This window comes from Alosa pseudoharengus, unplaced genomic scaffold, assembly GCF_046254945.1.
Source record: "Alosa pseudoharengus isolate Yale_2024_CS ecotype anadromous, Long Island Sound unplaced genomic scaffold, YU_APseudo_1.1 YU_APseudo_1.1_scf_10, whole genome shotgun sequence".
Classification (NCBI taxonomy): domain Eukaryota; kingdom Metazoa; phylum Chordata; class Actinopteri; order Clupeiformes; family Clupeidae; genus Alosa; species Alosa pseudoharengus.
The window spans coordinates 25,541,851-25,558,882 of NW_027468565.1; the positions used below are offsets into that span (position 1 = coordinate 25,541,851).

The window sequence follows — 17,032 nt, forward strand, 5'->3', positions numbered from 1 at the left end:
GGCATAGGTGTCTCTACATGTACTGAGTTACCGGTAAACAGGCATAGGGTATCTCTCCGTAAGGATTCTTACCATCATCATGACAGCTACCTACCTAAATGTTGCACCGATTTTTTGTCCCCCCCATTTTCACTGGAACAGGTAATTTAACCATCCAAATGATCCAACGGGTTTATTACGTTGAAATAGTTGCCAAGTTCCCCCTTAAAAATGGAAAATCCAGACCCTGGTAATCTAGAAAGATTAAGTGTCTGGCCATGAACAATGTAATGGCCCAATTTGAGGGGCGGCAAGCATGCATTTGAAAATGTCATTGCACGCAATCGGATAACACTAGACCAATGTTTGCTCTGAATGATTCCGCACTTCAACGCAATTGGGTAACACTACGACCAACGTTTACTGACCTCCAACGTTGCAGTGCTGCCATCATCAGTTTAGCTCGCCCGCTTATATCAGATACGCCGATTTGATTGGTTCCATGGGATGCAAGGGGTAAAAGTAATGTGCATCATTGCTCATTGCCAGAGTGTCTTGCTGAGACAGTTCCATTGTGCTTTCGCGAGAACTCTGGATTTCCAGGGTACTTTAAACACAACCTACTGTAAAACTTCCATTGAACACACCGACTCACGGGGGCCACCGTCAAAGAGGAGGGGAACTTCTGTGTTGGTCACTCTTCTCCAAAAACTCCACACTTGCGGATGTTTGCATGTGCACTTCCAGAGGAAGTGTAGTGATTAAACGTGCCTGTGTGTGTCATGGCCAGTGGGTGAGAAGCGTGGGTTGTGATGAAATATAAGTATCAGTCTGTCCCTGCTGGTTTTTAAGTCAGTACATGCATCTTGCCAACAAACTCTGGCCTGAGGTTCAGACAGCTACTAGCCATGGTAAGAAAAACTTTCAATTTTATTTTTCCTAATAGGAGAATTCCATAGCTTCAATATTCTAGTTCCATAGCCCACAGACTTATGATGTCATTATGTCCCTCCTTCTATCGGTTTATTCCTTAACTGCAGTTTATGGGTGTGTGACAAACAATGTGTACCTGTGGATGATAATGTTTTATGGTTGTGTGTGTGTGTGTGTGTGTGTGTGGTGTGTTTCCAGGTGAGAGCACATACGAATGTCCTTGTGGATGGTGAAAAGTCTGTTGTCTGCTCCCAGGGGTGGACCACTACTCGTCACGGCAACTGCCGTGAATTGTGGTGAACGAAGACTGGACCAATGAATCTCCCTGACCTCTCCTATGGCCTATCAGAAAGCAGAGCAGTGGCCAGCATCTGAGACAAGCATCTGAGCGTTATAGCAACATCCTCGGCTTTTCTGGACATTTCACGCTATTGGATTCTACCAGCACACTTTCCTCAAGTTGCAACTTGCATCCTGATTATTTAGTTACTCACCACAAACGGAACAGTCATGAGGCTCTTTGCATGTCTGAGTTTTAGGGCATGTGTGACTTCAAGATGAAATTAAAATGAGATTCCGTTTAAGATCCCAAAATTGACAGCGTAACAATATGGCAGCCATTCTGGATCCGTACTCAGTACAGGCAGTTTGTGTTTGTACAGACCATACCCATGAGGATGGTATCGCACGTTATGGAACGCTGTAGAGCCGCCGTTTCAGTGCCGGTTTGATGTTTGGTCATCTGCATCTCTCCACAGGGCTTAGTGTGGTATGTCAGGACGTTGACCAGTTTACTTGGTTATGTGGTCACGGAGTCACAAACTTCCAGCAGGCCAACGACTCTGCCCCCTCTTGAACCATCACGTGTGTGTGTGTGTGTGTGTGTGTGTGTGTGTGTATGTGTGTCAGGAGTCCTGTCTCAAGCCACTGTTCAGGTGTGTGTGTGTCTGTGGGGGGAAGTAGATGTTTGGAGTCCAGTTGGTGTTCTGTGAGGCCACAGGGAAACGCTCCAATGATTATTCAATAAAACACCGTCCATCCATGAAGCCGTGTGTGGGGTGTGGATTTGTGCAGTCAGTCAGACACTGTGTGTGTGTGTGTGTGTGTTTGGATTTGTGCTGTCAGTCAGACACTGCGTGTGTGTGTGGTACCCACCCAATATTTATGTCATCAGTGGAAGCCACACAAAAGCACAAACTGAAACACAAAAAACAAAAGATGTCACATCCTGCCCCCTATCGAAGGATAAAGTCTCTTACACCAACCCACTCTCTCCACCACATGATTATTTGAATTTCTTGAATTTCCCCTTGGGGATCAATAAAGTATCTATCTATCTATCTATCTATCTATGTATCTATCTATCTACTCACACAAAAACACCCACAATACACTCCCTCTCTCATACCAACCCATTCACTTGACCACATGGTTACTTGCTCACCCACACAGTTTTCCTGTTTTTTACAACTTTGTAACAACTGACTGTGATGTATGTGTCCTCCAAAGCTGATGACACACAAGGCATCTGTCTGTGCAATGTTGCTGGGCAATGTTCCTGTGCAATGTTGCTGGGCAATGTATTGTAGTTCTGGCACGTTCCCTTTGAGATTGTTTTTTTGTTTGTTTTTTTCAGAACACCAATCAGAACACAAGGAACCAGTTATGTGGTGGCCCTGCTCTAAAGGTTGCCCCATGTATCACCAAAAGCAATATCAAGCATTCTGGGCATGCACTGACATTGTCAGAGACTTCGTTCTCCGTATTATTTGTCCGTGTGAATTTGAAGTCGTTATTTTAAGGTAATAAAATTGCATTGGGTTGCTTTAAGCCCACATTCTCAATAGGTTTGGTGGTGTTACGTCCCTCTTCTACCTATGGGTGGCGTAGTTTCAATCATGTCACAAGTTCAGTGACTTTTTGAGTACATCGCTGATACAGCATTTAGGCTATCAGCATAGCAGATTTATGGCCTGACTTGTAGGCAGAGAAAAGTTGTTGCTCTCAAACACTGTCCACTTAAAGGGGTGGTTCAGGATTTTGGACATAAGACCTCATTTCCAAGTAAGCAAGTGTGATATTTATCAGTGGAGACCGTTTTCAACACGTTTCATCCAGTCCTTCTAATTGCAGAGTTCGCAGGTGCTAGGCTAGCGCAAGTCAACGGTATGTGCTAGCCTGCCACTAAAAACAGTCTTATCCACTCCACAGTACACCCGAGGCAAATTCCAGACAATCGATGTAAATGTCTGTGTTGATAGAATAGTGTAAGAAATACAACTAAATATAAATATAAATATCACACTTGCTTACTTGGAAATGAGGTCTTATGTCCAAAATCCTGAACCACCCCTTTAATCAACAGAGTCCGTATAGATGAAGAAATAGAATAAATAGCCAGATATGGAAGGTTTGCAAAGTGATTTCATTCTCCTTTTTAAGAGTTTTAAAGAGCAAACTCAAACACAAACAGACACACACACATGGTGCAAGCACACACACACCGTGCACACACACACATGCACACTCACACATACAGACACACACTTACTACTGTAGCATCACTTTCACCATGAACAGATCTGGGAGAGAATGATGTGTGGTTAGTAGATGTCCATGCAAAAGGCAGCAGTGGTTTAGGGTTGATGAGGTCAGCACAACACACACGCGCACACGTTCCAACTTATTTATCACTTACTGTCATTGAACTGCAGCCATGCAGATAATATCCTACTGGTAGAAATGTTTCCCTGTGAAAGAATTTTGTGGATCACTTCTGAGGGAATTTCCCGGTGAAAAAATATTGTGGATCATTTTTATTACTTTTATTACTGCTGTTGCTTTCACGTTCCCACTGCCACGTAACCATTTCTTCTCCACTCTCTCTTGAGTGTCACTTTACTTTCTGCCAAAGTGTGTGTGGGTGGGGGTGTTGTAAATAACCAGATATGGAAGATGTGCAAAGTGATTTCATACTCCTTTTAAAGAGTTTTAAAGAGGAAACTCACACACACACACACATGGTACGCACACACACACACACACACATGCACACTCACGCATACAGACACACACTTACTACCACCTTCACCATGAAGAGATCTGGGAGAGAATGAAGTGTGGTTAGTGTAGAGATCCATGCAAAAGGCAGCAGGGGTTTAGGGTTGAGGAGGTCAGCACAACCACATACACACACACACACACACACACACACACACACAGCTTCCACTCACGCTCTTATTTATTACTGACCGTCATTAAACTGCAGCCATGCAGATAATATTTGCGGAATTTCCCTGTTCAGTTTTATTACTGCTGTTGCTTTCACGTTCCCACTGCCACATAGCCGTTTCTTCACCATTCTATCTTGAGTTTCACTTTACTTTCTGCCATAGTGTGTGTGTGGGGGTGTGTGTGTGTGTGTGTGTATGTGTGTGTGTGTGTGTGTGTGTGTGTGCATGTGTGTGTATAAGTAGGAGGAGTTAAGGGGTGTGTGTGTGTGTGTGTGTATGTCAAGTAAGCCTCTCCGTTCTCTCTGCTTCAGTCCTCCCTTGCTGTTCTGCCAGTCAGTCATCATGGTAAGAAGTGCATTCATTCACTACTGAACCTGTTGTATTGAGTTTAGTTTAGCACTAGAATACTCATGTTCAATAGCATAGTAGTGCTGGCAAAAGGTCTCACTTTGAGACTTATGCATAGAAGTTTGTCTGTCTGTCTGCAAAGACTGTCTGGGGTTCTTTTCATGGGTCATAATCTTTTTTTGTCTGATGTGCCATATTTGCATATTTTCATGCAATACCAAACGCTCAGAAGAAGCTGAAGATGTGACCAATTCTGAAGTAGCAGTCTATATTCTTAATGTCTTTCTGAAGTACTGTAGTCTGTATTCTCAATGAGTGTTGTGTGGTCTGTCTCCTGTATGTTTTTTTCTGTTTTCTGTTTTATTGTGAGTTTAGACTTCAAGGTGTTGAATGCAATATGTAGTATTATATTTAAAATAACAAAGACCTGTTACCAGTCTTTCTTAAGTCCTAGGTGCTGGTAATGTGCGACTAGAGTATCAAGCCATCAAAAAATGTAATAAATCACCACTCACTGGTGTATCTTGTTGGCGTGAACAACGGTTATGCTGTTGTTCACGCCAATAAAATCAAATATTCGATTTTTCAAATTTTTTGACGTAATATTACTGTACATGTGTTATTGTGAGTGTTTTTGGACGTTATAGTGTTGAATGTAATATGTAATCTGTAACCTTACTGAGTACTTTTATGTAGTCCTGTTCATTTTTAGTTCACTCCTAGTCTGACCAGTGTAGCCTACAACTGGTCTTTAATAGAGCTCTATCTACAACTGATCTTTAACAGAGCTCTATATACGACTCTGGACTTTAATAGAGCTCTATCTAGGGCATGTTTCCCAAAACCATAGTTGCTAACCTGATAACCTGTAACCTGTTAGCAACTTGGTTGGCAATGGGAAATTGCATCGTAACCAACAAAGTTGTTAACTTAGTTAGTAACTATAGTTTTGGGACACACGCCCCTGGTCTTAAAAGGATATGGCACCACCTAGTGGTGCCTAGTCCCTTATTAAAAAAAAGAACTGCAGTTATGGGTGATTAAGTACAGTTAAGCTCAGTGCTTCTGTTGACGTAGCTGTGAAAGTAATGGTGGCATTTTAATGCCAAATCCCCTGTGTGCAGGCAACTGAGGAGGGGGAGGACAAGGACGAAGATGATGATGATGACACCAACAAGTCTTTGACGACAGTTAGGTGGTGAATCGCTCCTAAGGGCGGACCTGGGCCCTGTTCCCTTCCTACTTCCTACATCCTCTTCCTACTTCCTCTTTCCTTTTCCTACTTCCTCCAACTTTCTTTCCCTTTCCACTTTCCACTCCCCTTTCTTTGGGAACAGAGTCCAGTGGGCAGAAGAGATAGATAGACCAATAGATACCAACAACAGACAGATCTCCTTGGAGACCAGTGACAGCTCCAAGAAATAAAGAAATGGAGGGGACAGAGGTCAGCTCCCCAGCCAGAAGAAGAAGAGCTTACTCTTATCTACCTGGCCTGCCTGAAAAGCTCAGTGCCTGACCCCAAAGAAGGAGGTCTCAGGCACTTTCAATGATGACTCAGTGCCCGACTCAGAATAGGACGTCTTGGGCACTTTCAAGGATGTCTCAGGCACTCTGAAAGACGTCTCAGGCAATTTGAAAGATGTCTCAGGCACTCTCAAAGACGACTCAATGCCTGAATCAAAGAAGGAATTCTCAGTTCCTGACCCAGAAAAGTATGTCTTAGAGCCTGACCCAGAAAAAGACGTCAGGCACTCTCAAGGAAGTCTCAGGCACTTTCAAGGACATCTCAGGCACTCTCAAGGACGTCTCAGGCACTCTCAAGGACGTCTCAGTGCCTAACCCAAAGAAGTAAGTCTCAGTGCCTGACCCAGAAAAGGATGTCTTAGAGCCTGACCCAGGAAAAGACGTCTCAGGCACTTTCAAGGATGTCTCAGGCACTTTCAAGGACGTCTCAGGCACTCTCAAGGATGTCTCAGGCACTTTCAAGGACGTCTCAGGGCCTGACCCAAAGAAAGAAGTCCAAGAAAAAGACGTCTCAGGCACTTTCAAGGACATCTCAGGCACTTTCAAGGACATCTCAGGCACTCTCAAGGACTGACCCAGAAAAAGACGCCTCAGTACCTGACCCAGAAAAGGACGTCACAGTGCCTGACCCAGAAAAGGACGTCTCAGGCACTTTCAAGGATGTCTCAGGCACTCTGAAAGACGTCTCAGGCACTCTCAAAGACAAAGACGTCTCAGGCACTCTCAAAGATGTCTCAATGCCTGACCCAAAGAAGAAAGTCTCAGGACCTGACCCAGAAAAGGATGTCATAGAGCCTGACCCAGAAAAAGAAGTCTCAAGCACTTTCAAGGACCTCTCAGGCACTTTCAAGGACGTCTCAGGCACTCTCAGGGACTAACCCAGAAAAGGACGCCTCAGTACCTGACCCAGAAAAGTATGTCTTAGAGCCTGACCCAGAAAAAGACGTCTCGGGCACTCTCAAGGACGTCAGGCACTTTCAAGGACGTCTCAGGCGCACTCAAGGAAGTCTCAGGCACTTTCAAGGACATCTCAGGCACTCTCAAGGACGTCTCAGGCACTCTCAAGGACATCTCAGTGCCTAACCCAAAGAAGTAAGTCTCAGTGCCTGACCCAGAAAAGGATGTCTTAGAGCCTGACCCAGGAAAAGACGTCTCAGGCACTTTCAAGGATGTCTCAGGCACTTTCAAGGACGTCTCAGGCACTCTCAAGGATGTCTCAGGCACTTTCAAGGACGTCTCAGGGCCTGACCCAAAGAAAGAAGTCCAAGAAAAAGACGTCTCAGGCACTTTCAAGGACATCTCAGGCACTTTCAAGGACATCTCAGGCACTCTCAAGGACTGACCCAGAAAAAGACGCCTCAGTACCTGACCCAGAAAAGGACGTCACAGTGCCTGACCCAGAAAAGGACGTCTCAGGCACTTTCAAGGATGTCTCAGGCACTCTGAAAGACGTCTCAGGCACTCTCAAAGACAAAGACGTCTCAGGCACTCTCAAAGACGTCTCAATGCCTGACCCAAATAAGAAAGTCTCAGGACCTGACCCAGAAAAGGATGTCATAGAGCCTGACCCAGAAAAAGAAGTCTCAAGCACTTTCAAGGACCTCTCAGGCACTTTCAAGGACGTCTCAGGCACTCTCAGGGACTGACCCAGAAAAGGACGCCTCAGTACCTGACCCAGAAAAGTATGTCTTAGAGCCTGACCCAGAAAAAGACGTCTCGGGCACTCTCAAGGACGTCAGGCACTTTCAAGGACGTCTCAGGCGCACACAAGGACGTCTCAGGCACTCTCAAAGACTGACCCAGAAAAGGACGCCTCAGTGCCTGACCCAGAAAAAGACGCCTCACTACCTGACCCAGAAAAGTATGTCTTAGAGCCTGACCCAGAAAAAGACGTCTCGGGCACTCTTAAGGACGTCTCAGGCGCACTCAAGGACGTCTCAGGCACTCTCAAAGACTGACCCAGAAAAGGACGCCTCAGTGCCAGACCCAGACAAAGACGGCTCAGTACCTGACCCAGAAAAAGACGTCTCGGGCACTCTCAAGGACGTCTCAGGCACTTTCAAGGACGTCTCAGGCACTCTCAAAGATGTCTCAGTGCCTGACCCAAAGAAGTAAGTCTCAGTGCCTGACCAAGAAAAGGTTGTCTTAGAGCCTAACCCAGAAAAAGACGTCTCAGGCACTTTCAAGGATGTCTCAGGCACTCTCAAGGACGTCTCGTGCACTCTCAAGGACGTCTCAGTGCCTGACCCAAAGAAGGAAGTCCTAGAAAAAGACGTCTCAGGCACTCTCAAGGACTGACCCAGAAAAGGACGTCTTAGTGCCAGACCCAGAAAAGGATGTCTCAGGCACTCTCAAGGACGTCTTAGTGCCCGACCTAGAAAAGGATGTCTCAGTGCCCGACCCAGAAAAGGACGGCACACTCAAAGACTTCTCCTGAGAAGTTCCAGGCGCTTCTCTCCCCCTGTGGGCCCACAGGATGACGGCACCCTAACGGAGCCAAAGACAGAGATGTGTACAAACACAAACATGCATGCTTTCGTAATGTTTGCAGATGTGCGTATGCAGACTAGCAGACTTGAGTAGACTGGGTCCGACGAAAAGCACAGCCTTTGTGTATTACTGAAATGTATGATGTAATAGTCACAGAATCACTGTAATGGTTTTGCGAGTTGACCACACCACAGTGAGGGACTGGAGGCGTGTCATGATCCGACCGGTCACACCCACCCACTAGCTACACTTTGTTGCGGGGGGCACCTGGACCGACTTGTATTTTACACACACATATATTGTATATAACACACACTCTAAACTCCATTAGCGTGAATACGGATATAGCATTTCTAAAGCTACATGACTGCCACGCATGTTTGTAAACTCGAATATAGCAGATTTGATTTTTTGTTGTATGTAAACTTGAATATACTGAAGCACACAAAGCAATACGTATCTGTAGTGCTATGTGCTCTTGCATCTATTGGACAACCTCTTTTACTTAGTTGTGTGGAGGGGAACCTGTCACGGCATTGCCAGTCAGCGAGCATTATAGCAGCTTTATATGTTTTGCTGTGTGCGTATTGCTGTGAGGACAGGCGGGGTGCTCCCTGTTCTGTTCATGTCTGTCCAGCTGTATGGCAGTGTTTCGATGGGCCACACAGAAATGTTCCCCATAATTATAATAAAAAAAAATTCTGATCCCTTCTGGTCTTCTCTCTCTGTGTGTGTGTGTGTGTGTGTGTGTGTGTGTGCGAGCGCTCACTGGAGATTTTACAAGCTGCACAGCTGATCAGAGATGACAGTGTGGCTGACTGTTCAGAGACCAGAAAACCTGTTTAAGATCTGTTCTATTCACAGACCAGAAAACCTGTTTAAGATCTGTTCTATTCACAGACCAGAAAACCTGTTTAAGATCTGTTCTATTCATAGACCAGAAAACCTGTTTAAGATCTGTTCTGGCTCTTTTACAGATACACATCATAGCAGCTAAACAGCTCAGAAACTAAGCTGAGCTACTAAATGTCACATTTTAGTAAGGGGAGTATTTTGCCCTCCCTCGATTATACTCTGCATTGTATTTTTAGTTTTAGTTAGCTGTCCACCTAGTTTTTACTGTAGGTGGACAGGGGCAGCCCAAGTTAAAGTTCAAAAGCAAAAGATACCTGTTGAGCAGGGATGGACAGTATTTATGATACATGTATTTAGAATACGTATTTCAAATACAAAATAATATTTTGTATTTTATTGGGTTGAAAAAAATGGATGCGTATTTTGTATCAAAATACTTTATAGGTGTGTTTTTTTTGTAGTTAAATGCTGCCAAATATTTTTGATAAAATAAAAAATTTGATAAATACTTTTAGTGATGTGATGACATAAAAGTGCAAAACAATGAACATAGCCTCTGAATGGTGCTGATTTGGTAATTTGCCCAGACTGAATATTGGGTTGAAAAAAATGGATGCGTATTTTGTATCAAAATACTTTATAGGTGTGTTTTTTTTGTAGTTAAATGCTGCCAAATATTTTTGATAAAATAAAAAATTTGATAAATACTTTTAGTGATGTGATGACATAAAAGTGCAAAACAATGAACATAGCCTCTGAATGGTGCTGATTTGGTAATTTGCCCAGACTGAATATTAAGATTCAGGAAGATGATCCAGTGCAAGATTAGTAACATGTAGGTTGCTCACACAAACACACACACACACACACACACACACACAATACACTCCCTCACCCCACTCATTCAACAACATGGTTACTTGCTCACCCACACTTACAAGTTTGCCTGTTTTTGGTAGAACCTTGGAACAACTTCAACTGTGATGTATGTGTCCTCCAAAGCTGATGATACTCAAGGCACCTCTCTGAGCAATGTTCCTGAGTATTGTTGTTCTGGTACGTTCCTTTAATATTAAACAACTTAATAATAAAAAAAAAACAATTTGAGAACTTTAATCATCAGTAGTCAAATTAATGTGATCATCCAATCAGAATACATGGAACCGGTTGCCCCATGTATCAACTAAAGTGATATCATGCATTCTGGGCATGCATTGATAATGCCAGAGACTTCATTCTCCATATTATTTGTCAGTGTGAGTTTGAAGTCGTTATTTTAAGTTAATAAAACTGCATTGGGTTGCTTTAAGCCCACATTCTCAATAGGTTCGGTGGTTAGTTGTACCACTTGACAAGTTCAGTGACTTTTGAGTACATCGCTGATACAGCATTTAGGCTATCAGCATAGCTGATCTGTTGACTGTTTGCAGATTTATGGCCTGCCTTATAGGCAGAAAAAAGCTGTTGCTCTCAAACACCGTCCACTTAATCAACAGAGTCAGTGTACTGATGAAGGAATAGATTAAATAGCCAGATATGGAAGGTGTGCGAAGTGATATGATATCATGCTCATTTTAAATACTTTTTTGAAAATACAAAAATACAGTATTTTTTTTTATACATAGTGTAGCTGCTATATTTTGGTTATTTGATCATTTCTTTATTTTAAAATACATTTTGATGTGTTTTTGCCCATCCCTGCCGTCGAGGACGAAGCACTCAAATTTAGTCAGAGCAACATCCTCGGCTTTTCTGGACATTACACACTATTGGATGTCTCATGTCTGAGTTTTAGAGCACGTGTGACTTCAAGATGAAATTAAAATGAGATTCCGTTTAAGATCCCAAAAATGACAGCGTAACAATATGGTAGCCATTCTGGATCCGTACTCAGTACGGGCAGTTTGTGTTTGTATAGACTATACCCATGAGGATGGTATCGCACGTTATGGAATGCTGTAGAGCCGCCTGAAACACACAAAAAACAACACAAAAGATGTCAAAAGATGAAATTAATGGATAAACACACATGATTCACATGCACACACACATGCAAACTCACAAACAAATGCACACACACACACACATACTGTACACACTCACACATACACACACTTACTAGCATCACCTTCACCATGACGAGATCTGGGAAAGAATGAATTGTGGTTAGTGTAGAGATCCATGCAAAAGGCAGAAGGGGTTTAGGGTTGATGAGGTCAGCACAACCATACACACACACACACACACACACAGAGAGAGCTGCCACTCACATTCCAACTTATTTATCACTGACCGTCATTAAACTGCAGCCATGCAGATAATATTTACTGGTAGAAATGTTTCCCTGTGAACAAATTGTGTGGATCACTTCATCATTTGTATAGCGCATTTCGTGCAACTCAATTCAGTGTGCTTTACAATGGACACAGAAAAACAAATCAGTCATACAAAACTGAATAAAAAGTGTAAAGGAATTGTGTGGATCACTTCTGAGGGAATTTCCCTGTGAAATAATAGTGTGGATCACTTTTATTACTGTTTTTGCTTTCACTTTCCCACTTCCACATAACCGCTTCTTCTCCACTCTCTCTTGAGTTTCACTTTACTTTTAGTGTGTGTGGGTGAAGGGATGGCTGTGTTAGTGTGGAGGAAGAGTGTGGATGCATAGTGTGTGTCTGTGTGTGTGTGTATGTGCATGTAAGTAGGAGGAGTTAAGGTGTGTGTGTGTGTGTGTGTGTGTGTGTGCATGTGTGTGTATAAGTAGGAGGAGTTAAGGGGTGTGTGTGTGTGTGTGTGTATGTCAAGTAAGCCTCTCCGTTCTCTCAGTTGCTTCAGTCCTCCCTTGCTGTTCTGCCAGTCAGTCATCATGGTAAGAAGTGCATTCATTACTGAACCTGTTGTATTGAGTTTAGTTTAGCACTAGAATACTCATGTTCAATAGCATAGTAGTGCTGGAAAATATGGCCTCACTGGAGACCTTTGCATAGAAGTTTGCATATGGCAATCTGACTGTTTAGGGCTTCTTTTCATGGCTCATAATCTTTATCTGACGCCTGACGTGGTCTATTTGCATGCAATACTGAATGCTATAAGGCCAACATCTGAAGATTTGTGTGACCAATTCTAAAGTAGTACCAATTCTGCAGTCTGTATTCTTAATGAGTGTTGTGTTTTCTGTCTCCTGTATGCTTTTTGTGCCTTCTGTGTTATTGTTAGTGTTTATTATTTGGGGCAGCCTTGGCCTTGGCCTCCGGGATTAGTGTGTGCTTCACCTCACTGTGTGCTCACTGTGTGCTGAGTGTGTTTCACTAATTCACGGATTGGGATAAATGCAGAGACCAAATTTCCCTCACGGGATCAAAAGAGTATATACTTATACTTATAGTGTTGAATGTAATATGTAGTATTATTCAATCTTGTCTGTAGCCTTACTGAGTACTTTTTATGTAGTCCTGTCATGTATTATGTTTAGTTCACTCCTAGTATGACCAGTCTACAACTGGTCTTCAATAGAGCTCTATCTACAGTATAACTGTTCTTTAATAGAGCTCTATCGACGACTCTAGTCTTTAAAGGATATGGCACCACCTAGTGGCACAATGTGTGCAATCCATACCTTATAAAAACAATAACTGTAACTATTGGACAAAAACAGTTTTTCTGAAGTACAATGAAGTAACAATATTGTCATGTCCAACATTTCTGCAAAATGTTTGCAGTAAAGTGCATTACTATGTAGTGCTATGCAGTGCTTTCAAGTCATGTTTAATTTCCTGCATATGAAATGCAAATGATTGCTCCAAAATTATAGTTTTGATACTCAGAAAACCTCAGTTTTGCTGAACTTGTATTCTAAGCTCAGTGCTTCTGTTGACATAGCTGTAAAAGTAATGGTGGCATTTTAATGCCAAATCCCCTGTGTGCAGGCAACTGAGGAGGACGAGGACGAAGATGATGATGATGATGACAACAATGAATGGTGTCTTTGACAACAGTTTGGTGGTGAATCTCCGCTCCTAAGGGTGGAGTACTGGGCCCTGTTCCCTTCCTACTTCCTACATCCTCCAACTTCACTTCCTCTTCCTACTTCTGACTTCCTCTTCCCTCTTCCTGTTTCTTACACCCAAACTCCCTCCTTCTCATTCCGCTCCCCTTCCTTTGGGAACAGAGTCCAGTGGGCAGAAGAGATAGATAGACCAATAGATACCAACGACAGACACATCTCCTTGGAAACCAGTGGCAACTCCAAGAAATAAAGAAATGAAGAGGACAAAGGTCAGCTCCCCAGCCGGAAGAGGAGGAGTTATCTCCATCCGTCTGACCTAGGGAAGCATGTCTCTCCGACGCCTGACCCAGACAAGGATATCTCTCTGCCTGGCCCAGCGAAGGATGCCTCTCCATCTGACCCAGGGAAGGAAATCTCTCAGCCTGACCCAGGGAAGGAAATCTCTCAGCCTGACCCAGGGAAGGATGTCTCTTCTGAGAAGCTCCAGATAGCTCCTGAGAAGCTCAAGGACATCTCTCCTGAGAAGCTCCAGAATGTCTCCTGAGAAGCTTCAGAATGTCTGCTGAGAAGCTCCAGGACGTCTCTCCTGAGAAGCTCCAGAATGTCCCCTGAGAAGCTCTTACTCTGTGGGCCCACAGGATGGCCCACGCAGAAGACGAACGGAAACAAACAGAGTGATGGGCATGCATGCTTTTGGACAGTTTGCAGATGTGCTTATGCAGACGAGTAGTCTTGAGTAGATAGATAGATAGATAGATAGATAGATAGCCTTTATTGTCATTGTACAGTCGCCTGTGCAATGGAGTTGAAGTAGACTAATTGCAGTAATATTTGTAATTAGTAGTCTCCTCCTGCATCCGAAAGAAAGCACATCCCTTGTGTATTAGTGAAATGTATAATGTATAATAAAGTCACAGGATCACTGTAATGGTTTTGCAAGTGGACCACAGTGAGGGACAGGAGGCGGGTCATGATCCGACCTGCCACACCCACTAACTAGCTACACTTTGTTGCAGCGGCTGCCTGGATCGACTTGTACAATACACACAACACACACTCTCATCTCCATTAGTGTGGATACAGATGTAGCATATCTAAAGCTACATCCTAGTCTAATGGAAAGAAATGTATATGATTATGATTATGACATTTATATGATTATGATTATTAAATATACATTTGTAATGTGCATTTATATCAATGCACATAAACCAATACATGACGGCCAGACATATATGTAGCTTATTCAAAGCTACATTCTGGTCTAATGGAAAGAAATGTATATGATTATGACATTTATATGATTATTACATATACTTTGCAATGTGCATTTATATTAATGTACATGAACCAATACATGACTGCCACACATGTATGTAAACTCGAATATAGCGCATAGAACACAGTGTCTGTAGTGCTATGTGCTCTTGCATCTATTGGACAACCTCTTTTACTTGGTTGTGTGGAGGGGAACCTGTCACGGCATTGCCAGTCGGCGAGCATTATAGCAGCTTTATATGTTTGTGCGTATTGCTGTGAGGACAGACGGGGTGCTCCCTGTTCTGTCCGTGTCTGTCCAGCTGTATGACATGTCTGATAGGGCCACACGGAAACTCCCCATAATAATTATAATACAAAATAAAAAAACATCTGACCCCTTATCTTCTTTCTGCCATTCTCTGACGGTGATGTGTGTGTGTGTGTGTGTGTGTGTGTGTGTGTGTGTGTGTGAGTGAGTGTGCACTCACTGGAGCTTTTAACAGCTGTCAGAGATGACAGTGTGGCCTCAGTTGTCCATCTCTGACTGTTCATGGACCGAAAAACCTGTTGAAGATCTATTCTCTGGTTCTCTTACATACAGATAAACTTCATAGCAGCTAAACAGCCCAGCAACGAAGCTGAGCAACTAATTGTCACCTTTTGACGTTACGTAGGCAACATGAGGCTGAGACAAAAGCATAAAATGCGTCAGTGTCTGAAAGAGACAATGGCGGCCAGGCCAGGCCAGGCTGAGGGTGTTGTGACAGGGTCCTGGCCAGGCCAGGCCAGGCTGAGGGTGTTGTGACAGGGTCCTGGCCAGGCCAGGCCAGGCTGAGAGTGTTGTGACAGGGTCCTGGGGAGGGAGGGGGGGGATGGCACCATTGTGCTTGCATGGGCTTATATAATGCAGCTTACTGTGATGTGTGAATGTGTTTATTGCACAGCGCTTATGACAGCTAATAAGGCTTAAGCACCCACAGATGGGTCAGAGCCACGGTGTGCACACTCTGCAACACACACTCAGACGCAGACGACACACACACACGCACACACACACACACACTCAGAGCGGGATGCCACGAGGCCTGAATCTCCAAGCTGAACACAGGAACATGCAGGATACACACATGAACAGGTGAGTGGCTAGAAGAACGCACGCACACGCACACACACACACACACACACAGAGGTGAATTTGGGTACACAGTGCAGAGAATTTTCGCTTTTGGCTAGCCTGTCCACGTGGCAGTAAAACGTGACTGTTGCTGAATGGGTTTACAACAGCACTACTACCACAACAACAGCAATAACAACAACACACACATACACACACACAACAGCACTACAACAACAACACACACACACACACACACACACACACACACACACACACACACACACACACACACACACACACACACACACACACAACAGCACTGCTACTACAACAACACATTGTGTTGCTCAGTTGGTCAAGGAGTAGACAATGAATTTAAATGATGCAGAAAGCTCTGTTGGCCAAGGAGTAAAGCGTCCATTTTAGTGAGGACTTTACACAGTGAGGATTTCAGTAATGACCTGAACCATCATGGCAAGAAGTACTGGACTGTAGTCTCTGTACAGTAGTGCCGACCCAGTATGGTAGTCAGGTTGAAGTAGGATTTGATGTCAAAATTGGTATCTTCAATTTGACAGCAACTTTTACACATATATTTAGTTTTAATTGTTGGATTCCTTGTACCATGCAATTGAGTTTTCTATATATAAATCTAACCTGATTAGCAGGCTATGCCTCTGATTCAGTATGGGCTACCTGATTAGCAGGTTATGCCTCTGATTCAGTAATATGGGCTACCTGCTTAGTAGCATAGTAACACCTGCTGTCATTTGGGCCAGTGACTGACTGGTCAACTGAACTGTTCAGACATATAGACAAACATGTGCATTACATATGTTCATAAATGACTGTACATATAGTCATTGGTCATTCTGAAATAGGACTGCTAGAAGGATAGAATCACAGCAGATCTGCCCTGGTTGTCATGGTATAGATGTGTACATTGGATCTGCCCTGGTTGTCATGGTATAGACGTGTATGTTTGGTCTGCCCTGGTTGTCATGGTATAGATGTGTGTTTGGTCTGCCCTGGTTGTCATGGTATATATGTGTATGTTAGATCTGCCCTTGTTGTCATAGATGTGTATGTTTGGTCTTCCCTGGTTGTCATGGTATAGATGTGAATGTTTGGTCTTCCCTGGTTGTGATGGTATAGATGTGTATGTTTGGTCTTCCCTGGTCATCATGTTTTAGATCATTTGTTTCACTCGCTACTTTTGTTTCTGCTCGTTTCCTCTCATCCGCACAGGTCTCTCTGCTTCACACCAGAGATGAGTTTCTGCTAGAT

General features: G+C 43.6%; 2 long non-coding RNA genes across 2 annotated transcripts; both read left to right on the forward strand.

The window, feature by feature from the left end:
• Nucleotides 1–820: 820 nt before the first annotated feature.
• Nucleotides 821–1,958, forward strand: LOC143140472 (uncharacterized). Its single transcript, XR_012990656.1, has 2 exons — nucleotides 821–890; nucleotides 1,111–1,958. It is a non-coding gene; the product is annotated as an uncharacterized LOC143140472 (long non-coding RNA).
• A 10,036-nt stretch (nucleotides 1,959–11,994) lies between these two features.
• Nucleotides 11,995–14,296, forward strand: LOC143104757 (uncharacterized). Its single transcript, XR_012983126.1, has 2 exons — nucleotides 11,995–12,231; nucleotides 13,289–14,296. It is a non-coding gene; the product is annotated as an uncharacterized LOC143104757 (long non-coding RNA).
• Nucleotides 14,297–17,032: the final 2,736 nt, after the last annotated feature.